The sequence below is a fragment of the Rousettus aegyptiacus genome, unplaced genomic scaffold (assembly GCF_014176215.1).
Source record: "Rousettus aegyptiacus isolate mRouAeg1 unplaced genomic scaffold, mRouAeg1.p scaffold_m13_p_9, whole genome shotgun sequence".
In the NCBI taxonomy this organism is placed as follows: Eukaryota; Metazoa; Chordata; class Mammalia; order Chiroptera; family Pteropodidae; genus Rousettus; species Rousettus aegyptiacus.
Window position 1 is genome coordinate 85,437,374 of NW_023416312.1, and position 13,651 is coordinate 85,451,024.

Below are 13,651 nucleotides of genomic sequence, written 5' to 3' on the forward strand. Positions count from 1 at the left end.
TATGTCCAGGAAATATCAGAACAATGTAAAATCAGAGCTATTATGAAAAATTTGGCCCTGAAGAGAAAATATTCTAATTTTTGTTTTATAATATAAAACTATACAGATAAATAAATCTAATAAATTGAATAATATACATCCTAATATAGCAAGGTTTATACATTTTAGATGCCCCCAATATCATCCTGGTAAACAATATTTGGATACACTCTAGTGTTGTCAACATTCTCCTTAAATAATGGTACTCAAAAAGGGATACAATTCTCCAAATGTGGTTTGATATGTAACGTGTGCAATCAGACTATTTCCTCTCTTTAATTGGTTCAGTAACTTCTACTACTCCACATCCAGGACATAGAGCTTATCACTGTAGCAAAAAGACTGTCCTTAGTATTTGCTGCTGATGTTTCTGTATTCAGACATAGACAGAAAAAAAGTGTGTTTTCATGGGCCTTTTTAGTAAAAAGCTGGATATTTTTAAAAGGAGAATATACTTGTGGTTGGAGCAGACAAGTAAATGAACCACTGAGTTCCCATCAAGCCCTTAAGAATAAAATAGTCCTGTCTATGGCCATGCCACCCTGAATGTGCCTGATCTCATCTGATCTTGGAAGCTAAGCAGGGTTGGGCCTGGTTAGTACTTGGATGGGAGACCACCTAGGAAGACCAGGCGCTGTAGGTATTAAAAAAAAAAGAATAAGATAGTCCTTATAGAAGCAGATTACTTTTTTCAAGGCAGTTTTAGCAGTATTGTAAGAATAGCAAACGCTTTGTCAGAATTCTTTTCTAATTCCTAAGATAAATGCTAAACAATGGGCTGGGCTTGAAACAGCCCTTGTTTTTAAGCATAGGTATCTTAATGGGAAAAAAAACTAAATTTATGAGATACCTGCAATTTACATGTCAGAATCGTGATAAACTTGGTCACTTATGTTCTCTCATTTAACTTTAACATAATCATATGTGTTTGGAATTATATTTATTTGACCGAAGAGGAAACTGAGACTCAAACAGGTTAAATGAACCACACAAGGTAATACCACTAATTAAATGCTAGGGCCTGAATGTGAATGCAGGTCACTGTAACACTAAGGCCATTTCTAATTCTACAACATATTTTAGCCTTGAAAACTGGACATTGGGAGTTTCTAGTCCCGGCTCCAACATATAAAGGGTTTGGAAGATAACATTCCCATCCTCAATGACAAGACAATAGCTGAACAAGCTTAAAATCAATGATGCTTCTTAGATCCATTAGGGGATTAAGGTCACAAGGCAAACTGATATTCTGAAATCTGGGAAGGCAAATTACAGAGAATCATGGCCGAAATTCACTTACCTGGAACAGAAGCTGCTGAAGCCATTAACTAGTGTGGACACTTAAGTGGTAATGTTTTTCAGTTGTGCCACATTTATTTTAAGACCAGTAACATAGAACCTTGGAAAAGGGGGGCATGGGGCAGAAGAGGGGGTCTCATCACCATTCATGGGTCTGTGTTCATGGCATTTTGGTTTCAGTTTCCAAGTGTCTGCTATCCTCTCCTGAAGGACTTGGTGAAAAATATGAGGCCTCTCTGGAAGAAGCTCCTCCAAGGCAGTTGAGACTAAGCAGGCTCCCTGAGCGAGCCTTTGCCATTGGATGAGTTCTTCATGGTGTCAGACAAAAACAACAAATTCCTCAGTGCCTATAAGCCAGCCTTTCATGTTTAGGTGAGGAGATAGAAGGAAATGAGTGAAGATCATGCTTCTGGAAGAGTGTAATGTACTTGTTATAAATGGTAATTTTGACAAATTGATAGAGGCTGAATATGGATAGCTAGAGAGTTAAAAACTCCTGGCCCCCAGTCTTATCGGTCCCCCACAGTTACATGGGATTTACATCTAGAAAACAAAGGGAGATTGGAGCAGAATATTTGATGTAATAGTGATCAAAAATTTCACAAAGTTCATAATAGACACAACCCACAGGTCAAGGAAGTGCAGAGAATAATGAGCAGGTTGAATACCAAAATATCTACTCTTAGGCATATCATATTCAAACTGCAAAAAACAAAAGATGAAGAAGAAAAATCTAAGAATCTAGAGAAAGAAATAGCCATCTTACCTATAAAGGTACACCTTGTTTTATTATAGGTGTGATGTACCATTATAGGTAAGATGCCATATCCCTTGTTGGTGGGATACAACAAGAATTATACTGAACATCTTGTCAGAAACCATGCAAGAAATAAGAGAGGGAAATGAAATATTTGGTGTTCAAAGAAAAGAAACCACAAACCTAGAATTGTTTCCAGAAAAATTATCATTGAAAAGGAAAGAAGAAATAGACTTTCTCAGACAAAAAAAAAAAGGAAGAAAATTTTCAATTCCAAAAAATGTTAAAAGCAGTTTTTCAGGGATATTAAATAGGTCAGAAAATCGAATCTACATAAATAAAGGAAGAGCATCAGAGAAAGAATAAAGGTAAAATAAAGTCTTTTCTTGTTTAAAGCAATTTATCTAATAGGTAATTTTGTTCGAAGTAATAATAGCAACAATGCATTTGTTGATTATAGCACATAGAAAAGTAAAATGAATGATAGCTGTGTTATAAGGGATGGGAGGGAAAAATAAAAAATACTCTAATATAAGGTATCTGCACTACTGGTGAAGCAAGATAGTATTATTTGGAAGTGAACTTAGAATAATTACAAAAGCATTTTGCAAACTTTAGGGGGAACACTAAAAAAAATTTAAGTAAAATTGATATGCTAAGAGAGGAGAAAAAGTGGAATCACAAAATATTCAGTTAAAACCAGAGAAAGCAGAAAATGAGACGATTAAAAACAACTATAGCAAAGAATAAGTGCAATAAATCTAAAGTAGCTACAAATATGGTGGATGTTAATCCAATTACATCACTAATCACTTTAAATGTGAATGGTTTAAATACACAAAGTAAAAGATAGAGACTATCAGCATAAATATAAAAATAAGACCTAATTACAGACTGTCTACAGGAAATACATCCTAAATATAAAGATACAAATAAAGTGATGGGGAAAGATATATCATGCTAACACTAACAAAACACTAGAGTAGACAAATTCATTTCAGACAAAGCCCACTTTGGAAGAAGGAAAATTAGCAGAGATAAAAGGGTCATTACATAATAAAGGGTCGATGTTCCAAAAAGACATAATCCTTAATGCATATGCACCTAATAACAGAGCATCAAAATATGTGAGGCAAAAACTGATGTAATTATATAGATAAGTATACAAATCCACAATTATGTTGGAAAAACCAACACCCTCTATTAATAACAACAAATACATCAGGCAGAAAATTAGGAAGGATATAGTTGAACCAAATAGCATCATCAATAAACTAGATCTAATTGACATCTATAGGATACATCATCCATCAATAGTAGAATATACATTCCTCTTAGGCTCATCTGAAATATTCTGGGCCATAAAGTATACTTTAAGAAATTTTAAAGCATAATCCCCCTTCCCAACTCTAGAGGAGAGAGCCGCTAGTAAGAAGATGACTTTTACAAAGAAATGGTAAAAAAGGGAAATAAAAAATGTGTTAAATATTTGTAGAGAGGATTTGTTTTTTTATAACAGGCATTGAAACAAGGAAACTTACATTTCTATGTAAGGTGGATGAGGTTGAGGGGTTTCCCCCAGTTTTAGGAAGATCTAAGTCACCATGCGGACTAATAAACATGAACTAGAGAACCCCCCAAAACAATTTTAAAGCATAGAAATCATACAAAGAATGTTCTCAGACCACAATGGATTTAAATGACAAATCAATAAAAGAAAGATAACAAGACAATATCCAATCGTGTGCAAATTAAACAACACACATCTTCATAATACATGGAACAAAGAAGTCTTAAAGAGAAATTTTAAAAATATTTTGCTTACTGAAAATGACAATAAAACATATTGAACCTGATGGGATGCAAGAAATGTAGTGCTTATAGGGAAATTTATAGCATAAAATGCATATATTAGAAAAGAAAAAAAAATATTTCAAATTAATTATCTAAGATTCTACCAAAGAAAACCAGAGAAAGAAGAGCAATATAAACCTAAAGCAAGCACAAGAAAAAAATAATAAAAATGAAAGAAATCAATGAAACTGGAAACAGAAAATCAATAAAGAAATTCAACAAAACCAAAAACTAGTTCGTGAAAAAGATCAATTTGATTTAAAAATATTGAAGAAGAAGAAAATGGAGAAGGGGAAGGGGGAAGCAGGAGAAGGAAGAGGAGGAGGAGAACAACGACGACGACGACAACAACCACCTACTGAATGGGAAAAGATATTTGCCTATGATAAGTGGTTAAAATCCAAAATTTATAAAGAACTCATACAATTCAACAATGAAAAACAATCAAATTAAAAAATAGGCAGAAGTCCCAAATAAGAATTTCTCCAAAGAGAAAACAAAAATGGCCAATAGGTGAAAAGATGCTCAAGATCACTAATCATCACAGAATACAAATTAAAACACCAATGAGATATCACCTCACACCTGTCAGAACAGCTATCATCAATCAATTAAAAAAAAACAAGTATTGGTGAGGATGTGGAGAAAAGGGAACCCTCGTATACTGCACTTCTATTCAACATTGTACTAAAGTCCTAGTCAATGTAATAAGACAAAATAAAGAAATAAAAGATAAACAGATTGGGAAGGAAGAAATAAACTATTTACAAATGACACGATTATCTATGTAGAAATCCCAGAGAACTGACAAAAAATTCTCCTCAAACTATTAAGATACTATAGCAAGGTTGCAGGTTACAGAGTTAATACATAAAGTTAGTTACTTTTTTATATATCAAGAATGATTAACTGGTATTTCCAATTGAAAACACAATACCATTTATATTAGCATCAAAAAATGAAATGCTTATGTATAAGTCTAACGAAATATGTACAAGAATAAATGGAGAGATACTCTATGTTTATAGGCTTAAAAAGCTCATTATAATTAAGAAGTCAATTTTTTCCAACACGATCTATAGATTCGATGGCATCCCAGTCAAAATCTCTGAAAATTATTTTGTGGTTATCAATACTAAAGTTTATCTAGAAAGGCAAAAGACTCAGAATAGTCATCACAACACTAAAAAATAACAAAATCAGAAAACTGGCACTATCTGATTTCAAGAATTCCTATAAAGTCACAGTAATTAAGACAGATGGTAATGGTAAAAAAATAAATAAATAAAGGAAAAGATCAATGGAACAGAATACAGACCTAGAAAAAGACTCAGGGAAAGGACAAAAACAATTCTATGAATGATGGCTTTTTCAACAAATTGTTTCGAAACAATTGAATGCCCCTATGCAAAGAAATAAATCTAGATACAGACCTTATATCATTCATAAAAATTAACTGAAAATAGACTGTAGACCTAAATGGAAAGTGCAAAACTATAAAACTTCTATAAGATAACATGGAAGGAGATCTTGATGACTTTGGGTTTAGCAATAAGGTTTTACATTCAACATCAAAAGTATAATCCATAAAATAAAAAAATTTATAGTTATACTTTATTAAAATCAAAAATATCTGTTTTGTGATGATTAGAGAATGAAGAGAAAAAACATCTGCTAGGAGAGTTTAAAAAAAGCCACAGACTGTGAAAATATTTACAAAATGTATATGATAAAGGACTTGTATCCAATATATACAAAGAATTCTTAAAATTCAACAATAAGAAAACAACCCACCACCTTCTTATACTATATACAATGATAAATTCAAAATAGATTAGACCTAAATGTAAGACCCAAAACCATAAAACTCCTAGAAGGAAACGTAGGCAGCAAACTCTCTGACACTGCTCATAGTAATATTTATTTTTTCTAAAATATCTCCTCAGGCAAGGGAAACAAAAGAAAAAATAAACAAATGGGACTACATCAAACATAAACCATTTTTGCACAGCAAAAAAAACCCATCAACAAAATGAAAAGGCAACCTACCGAATAAAAGATATTTGCCAATGATACATCTGATAAGGGGTCCAAAATTTATAAAGAACTATGCAACTCAACACCTAAAAAAAGAAAAACTAACAATTCAACTAAAAAGTGGGCAAAGAATCTGAGTAAACATTTCTCTAAAGAGGATATACAGATAGCCAATAGACATAGGGAAAGATGCTTAATATTTTCTAATCATCAGGAAAATGTAAATTAAAGCCACAATGAGATATTACCTCATACCTGTTAGAATGGATGTCATTGATAAATCAAAAAACAAGTGTTGGCAAGGATGTAGAAGAATGGGAACCTTCAAACACTGTTGGTGGGATTGCAAATTGGTACAACCACTATGGAAAACAGCATGGTGGTTCTTCAAAAAAATTAAAAATAGAACTACCTTATGACCTAGCAATTCCATTTCTGGGTATTTATCTGAAGAAATCCAAAAGACTGATTCAAAAAGACATATATGTCCCATGTTCACTGCAGCATTGTTTACAATTGCCAGGATATAGAAGCAACCTATGTGTCCATCGGTAGATGATTGGATAAAGAAAAGGTAGTCCATATATACAATAGAACAGTACTTGGCTATAAAAAAGTGAATTCTTATGATTTGCAACAACATGGATGGACCTAGAGGGTAGTATGCTAAGTGAAGTAAGTCAAATAGAAACACAAGTACCACATGATCTCACTTATATGTAGAACCTAAAGAACAAAATAAACAAACAAAACAGAAACAGACTCAGATACAGAGAACAAACTGATGTTTTCCATATGTGTAGGGGATTGGGACAATGGAAGAAAAGGTAAAGGGATTAAGAGCAGAAAATTGGTAGTTACAAAGGTCATGGGGATGTAAAGTATAGCAGTAATAATATTGTAATAACTATGTACAGTGTCAAGTGGGTACTAATTGGGGTGGGGGTGATCACCTTGTAAATCATATGTCTAACCACCATACATGTTCACCTAAAACTAATATGAAAGAATACTGAATGTCAATTGTAATTGAAAATACATAAATAAAAGCAAACAACCCCATTAAAAATGGACTGAAGATCTGAACAGACATCTCACCAAAGAAGGTATATAGATGGCAAATAAGCATAACAAAATATGCCAATATCATATGTCATTAGGAAATTGCGAGTTAAAACAATACTACCACACAGGTATTAGGCTGTCTAAAATTCATAACACTGACAATACCAAATGTTGATGATGATGCAGAATGTTACTGGTAGGAATGCAAAATACAGCCACTTTGGAAGGTAGTTTGGCAGTTTCTCACAAAAATAAACATTTTCTTACCATGCGATCAGCAGTTGGGCTCCTAGATTTTACCCAATTGAGTTGAAAACTTATGTTCACCCAAAAACCTGGCCGTGAATGTTTACAGCAGCTTTTTTTTAAATTGGTCAAAACTGGAATCGAGCAAGATGTCCTTCAATAGGATAAACAGTGCCATATCCATACAAAGAAATACCACTTAGCAATAAAAAGAAATGAGCAATCAAGCCACCAAGAGACATAGATCTTAAATGACTATTGCTAAGTTTAAAAAGTCAATCTTAAAAGGCTATATACTGTGTGATTCCAACTGACAGCATAGGGACTTGAGCCCAGAGCTAAAAGAATGTCAGATGGCCAGGAGGAACACTGGATAAGCTGACCACAAGAATGCCACCACCCTGTCATCCCCTACACAAAAACACTGATGTCGCTGATTTTGTCTCCCTTCTAACTTCTTACTTCCTTGCAGATGTCTAAACCACTATCCTGCATGTGCAGCTGATCAAGCTTTGGCCACTGTAGGACCTTCCTGGGGTGCTGATAATGAGCAGTCCACCATTTTGCCTTCACAACAGTTACCAGGCAATGCAGCTTAAAAAGGAAGGCTTCCTTTTTAAAAAGCCTGAATTTTCATACAAGCCCTCTTGTCCCAAGCTTATAAAAGTAGGAAAGCAGAGACAGCCCTGGAGTCAGTTTGGAGGCCCTTCCCTTCCTCTGCACTGCCTCCCTTGTACTTGAGTATAAGCTTAAAAACATTTGCCTGAAAATCTTTTTGGGGTTTCTTCTTGATTTCTATCTTGGGGACCCCAAGAACCCCAACACTGATAACATAACTATGTGACATTTTGGAAGTGGCAAATCTATGGAGACACTACAAAGATCACTTGTTGCAAGGGCCTGGGGGTGGGGAGCAGAGGAGGATAAATAAGTGACACATCAGGAATTTTAAAGTGGTGAAACAGTTCTGTATGATATTCTAATGGAGGATACAAGACATTATGCATTTATTAAAACCCATGGAACTGTGCAACCCAAAAAGTAAACCTTAATATAAACTATGGAGTTTAGTTAATGATAATGTATCAGTATTGGTTCATTAATTATAACAAATGTACCAAACCAATACTAATAATATTAATAGATGAAACTGTGTGAAGGGGAAAGGGAGCAACTAGAAACTCTGTGCTACCTGCTTAGTTTTTGTTTAAATCTAAAACTCTTCTAAAAAATAAAGTATTATTTTTTTAATGAAAAAAACTGGACTTTGGAAATTAGTCTTTGGTGGAACTAGTGACTAGAATCACTGAACAGTGTTAATTCACTCCATTCCCCCCCCAATCTGCTTTGATATTTCTTTCATGAGCTGGGGAGTTTTAGCACACCATAGATTCCATATGGTATCAAAGTAAATTTAATTGGAAAAACCACCGGAAAAAAGTTAATGGACCAAAACACCCAAAAAGGTAACACATTCCAATGTTATTTTTGAATACCGAATGATTTTTTTTTAGAAAATTAGCCACATAAAACTGCAAGTTTAGGATGTAGGAAAAGCCCCTACACTTTCTAGAATAGTTCACAGAAAAGACACTAAAAGTATTGCTCAAAATTCTGTTTATTTTTTTCTGGCATTTTGTTCTACATGAATTTACGTAGAATTGAGCAAGCTTAGAAATAAGTTGCTATTAAACATCAACCATTTATTTGTGCAGGCCCATGATGAAACTATAAATGTACATAGGCTTCTAAATACCAAGGAAAAAAAATATTTTCAAGGACTATTACAAATATGATTTGATAGAGAGACAGACAGACAGATAGATTTTTCCCCTAAGTGTACTACAGACCAGAAAAGACAATTAAAAGGATTCACTCAAAGGATCCTCAGAAAGAAGTGAATATCCATAACTACTAGAAAACTTAAGACTCTGCAACAGTTAACCACTCTTTTGTCCCATTAGCACAATTAGTCCTTACAATTTATTCTACATTAGCTTTTCCGAAAAAAAGTTTGTTTTAATCTTCCAGACACTGTGATTCATATATCCAATCATTTTTACCTCTTCACCATTTGTTGCTAGAAAGCACAGACCAAGTTTATGGTCTACCTCTATTAAACACAATAAACTTCATATTATGCATTATGTCCTGGATCCATCATACTTTCCTATTTGCATTTTCTCCTTTCACTAATTGTTCCTATGTACTTTAGTGGCATTGTATCTTACTTTTATTATGTGTACTTTTGTAAAGCACTTTAAATTCTTTTTGGGACAAAGTAGGATATAAATAAATAGGTAAGTAGGTAAATAAGAAAATAAATAGGAGCTCTACCTATCATTTCAAGGCAAAACATCATTTCAAAGTGTATTCTCACAAGTTTGAGTAGCCACTATGAAAATATTTACATTAATAAATGGCCAGACCCTTGGTGGAGACTCATTAGTAGTCTGGCATTGCTTTCTCCAGCAATTGTCAAGACCCAAGGTTGAATCTGAATACACGACACTTCTGAAATCTTTTTACCCTTTTATAATATATTTAAAATTTTGGTTAAATTTGTGTAACACCTTTAAAATTAGGTAGGCACTAATATGGCTAGCTTCATCACGGCTCACAATATGTCTGTTTTCATCCTGGACTTAGGAATAAGCCACCTTGAGAAATCAGGAAAGTGGCTAAACAGAAGAATGTAGGGGAGCCTCAGATGATGACTTGTTTCTAAAATTGTTCTTTTAAGAACACCATACCTTACTTTATCATCTCAATGAATTAGCTATGTTGTAAGACATGATTCTTAGTCTTTTTTTTTTCATTCTTCTCTCTCTTCTAGGCTTTCACTTGAACAAGCTAATTTCTGGTTGATTAAGAAATATTCTTTCTTATTCAAGGTCTCCATCATTAATAATGATACCTACCAAGAGCATCAAGGTCACATTCTTAGATCTTGTAGTTGACTTAAAAGAAAGTTTGATAATATCTAAGGAAGTAAAGTTCTACAGCACCTCCCAGAATCCACAACTGAATAGTTTAAAAGCCCCCCAGAACTCACCAAATCATTCTACTTAATTAAAATCTTTTCTAAAAAAAAAAGAAGGGAATGGTCTTTCTCCAGAGTTTATGGGAAAGAGACATGGATTACTACAAACAGCCATGAGAAAAATGGTTTACTCTCTCAGCTAGACCAGAAAATCACTGAGACATCCTAGGCCTGGTTATTGTGTTCTCAACTTACGGATTTTTCTTTTTATAGTGTACGACCATAATTTCACGAATCAAGGCTAAGGTGTTTCTTCTTTTAACCACCTACTATTACTGTCGCTTAGAAAATAAAAATAGTCTTTCGAAGACATATTGAATGAAAGAGTCTGTTCTATAATGAGGGAATAGCTTCATTTAAAGGTTTAAATGAAATATTCTGGTAGTGTCTTTATCTAATAAAAATCTGTGTTTCTTTTCAATATACCTTTATGTGCTGAAAAGAAAGCACAACTAGAGTATATTTTGTGTTGTTGGGACAATTAATGTGTTTATTTGACACAGTTGCTCTTGTCTGTGCTTCTTTCCTCCTGTACTTAGACGCTTCATGAATATCCTAAGAAAGGGCAACTGTCAGCAGTTTATGCAACTATTGTTATTGGAAAGACTTGTGACTGTAATCTGGTATTAAGGATTTGCATAGCAGTTTGTAATTCTGCAAGTGCTTCAGCAAAAGCTTTAGTGATTACAAAAGTAACAGTCTCCTCTTCCCCTATGGTTACTGGAAGATGCATTCCCATCCCTCCTTCCTCTTATTAATGAGAAATACCAGATCTGAGCTTGCTTAAAATTTATACACTCACCCTTCCAAGGCCTTAAGCATTCATATACTCAAAAATACTCACTGAGCACTCTTTATAAAATGTTCTGTTTTCTTTTCACACATATAGAACCATGAGACTACTGTCTACTCTCCTGTGAAAGATGAGGTAGATCTGGGATAAAAGATTCCAAGTCCTACAAGTCTGGGCTATTTATTATTTCTCCTGCTGAGCCACACATCGTCTTCTCAGACCTGTGTCCAAACCAAATTTCATCTTGTTTGCAACCAACATTATGACAGGTCCTTGACATTATGTGAAGTCAACAACATTAACCACTTACTAGAAAACTACTTAAAGACTACTTTTGAGACATCTTAGCTGTCTCATTAGATCAACTTTACTTGCATAAAACTATATATTTTTTCCATTTAATGTTTACTGAATGCACAGTATCTCCTAGACTGTGAATAAAACATGCAAACAACATGGCCTTTATGTCCTAGAGGCTTGCAATAGCCAGCTGTGATAAAATACTGGATAGCCTATTTTCTTTGAAAAGCATAAAATACCTTGTAGATACAATAGTACATTTTGTTCTAAGAATTTGTTATAACCTAAGTATACATAGTGTATACTTATGACAACATGACCACCATAACTGAAGTATTTTATGGCGTTTCAAAGTTTTACAATTTGTGTTCTTATTTAATTCTACTTCTCTATTACTGAAAGAGAATGTTTGTGCATGCACATATGCACATATGCACACATGTGTATCAACAGTAGTTAAGGGAAATATTATTTCCCCAATTTCACAGATGAAGTCACTGAAATTAAGATTGGCTCCAAGTCATATAGCTATGTCGTGGCTGGTGGCAGCAACAAGACAGGACTCTTGACTATCTGTGCAATGTATAATGTACTTTTCATTATGTCCATATACTTCCATGAAAAATATTGTATAGCACTTAAAATTTAGCTTTAGGTATAATAAGAACTAGCATCTATGGATTATTTACTTTTGCCAGGCAGTGTTTCAAGTGTTTTATATGAATTAATTCATGTGTTATCGAACTATCCTGTGAGGTGGGTATACTATTGTCTTTGTTTTACAGATAAGAAAATCGAGTCACAGAGAGGTTAAATAACCTGCTAAAGATTGTACAGTCAATAAGTAGAAAAGCCAAGTTTTGAATTCAAGCTGATGGACTCCAGAGCTTATCTACAAATCCACTCTAAACAATACCTCGAAGTATGGATGGCTTGTCTTTTTTTTTTCTTTTCCTTTTGTTTCAACTCTAAGCACACATACACACAAAATAAAACAAAAAAAATCCAGTTGTTTGGCAATATTCCATTGGGTTTACTGGACATTTCAGGAAAATAACTCCATAACTTGAATGATTCCAACTACTTACCAAGAACAATATTTCCCTATAAACACATGGCCTGCAGTGCCTCATAGCCATGATGAAATGAAAATTATAAGAAAATAAGTGGAAAAGGTTAATGCTGTGCATTTCCTAGGGGTTATTGACATGTGTATGAAATCTCAGAGCTCTCAGCTCTAATCATAAAACTATGGTATTTAATTCAAAAGCTAGCCTTTGCAAAAAGGCCAGGCCCTCCCTTGAGCTACAGTTCTTTCGAAAGGCTACTAACAGACAGGACTCAAGGGCCAGGATTCTGACAGTTTCTTGGGACTCAGACTCCTACAGCCTACTCCACCACATGAAACACAGTGAAGGTGAAAGCTGGGGGACTCATGGAGGCTGGATTGATTAACTCAAGGGGAGAGAGTTTCTCAAGTGCCTTCAAGGGGCTCTTGCAGGAGGTGAAGACTTGGCAAGGAGGTATCACCACAGTGACTCTAGCAAATTCAATGGCAGGTAGGAAGGGGGCGGAACACCTAGAAAGGTCAACCATGTGGCTCTTCCCTGAGATTTTCAAAATTAGGGAATGTTTTACCTTTAGGAAACTGCTCTTATATCCAATAAACTTAAAATGATTTTCGCCACGTTAGGACTGACGTGCGTGCGTGTGGTATTAATCTATGTGAGAGAATGAGTGGGAAGAAGGGTGAATCTCCAGGATTAAGTAAAACCCTGATAAAACAAGTCAGCTGGTAGGAAAAAATCATAGTGTGACTCTAAAGACGTCCCTGGTGCAGCTGGGCATGACAGTCTCTGTTTCCCTCAGTTTTCTTACAAGTGCCATCAATGCACTGAAGCAACCACTATGATTTCCAATTATGACTTGACTGCTGGAGGGTTTGATAAATGCTGGATGCTTTTCAAGAAGTCTGTAACATTTACATGCAGAAGGAGAAATGGTTCACAATTTACTGAGCATCAAGCACCTAAAGTAAAGAATTCTTCCTCCTGGAAGAACTTGAGAGTAAATAAAGTGATTCCATGCACCTTCTCATTAATCAAACTTTTCTTCCTTCCCCCAGCAGATGTTTGGTGTTTGACAGTCTTTTTGACATTGCCTTTCTTTTTTGAAGAGAGATCTGAAGGTGTTATTGTAAATTTTAATATTGCATATG

At 34.4% G+C, this 13,651-nt stretch overlaps 1 protein-coding gene and 1 non-coding gene across 2 annotated transcripts in view; one reads left to right on the forward strand and one right to left on the reverse strand.

The window, feature by feature from the left end:
- GPC3 (glypican 3) overlaps nt 1-13,651 on the reverse strand; it is a 409,732-nt gene that overhangs the window by 193,336 nt on the left and 202,745 nt on the right. The gene's annotated exons all lie outside the window — the stretch shown is intronic.
- Nucleotides 564-682, forward strand: LOC118608202. The gene has a single exon (XR_004952973.1). It is a non-coding gene; the product is annotated as a 5S ribosomal RNA (ribosomal RNA).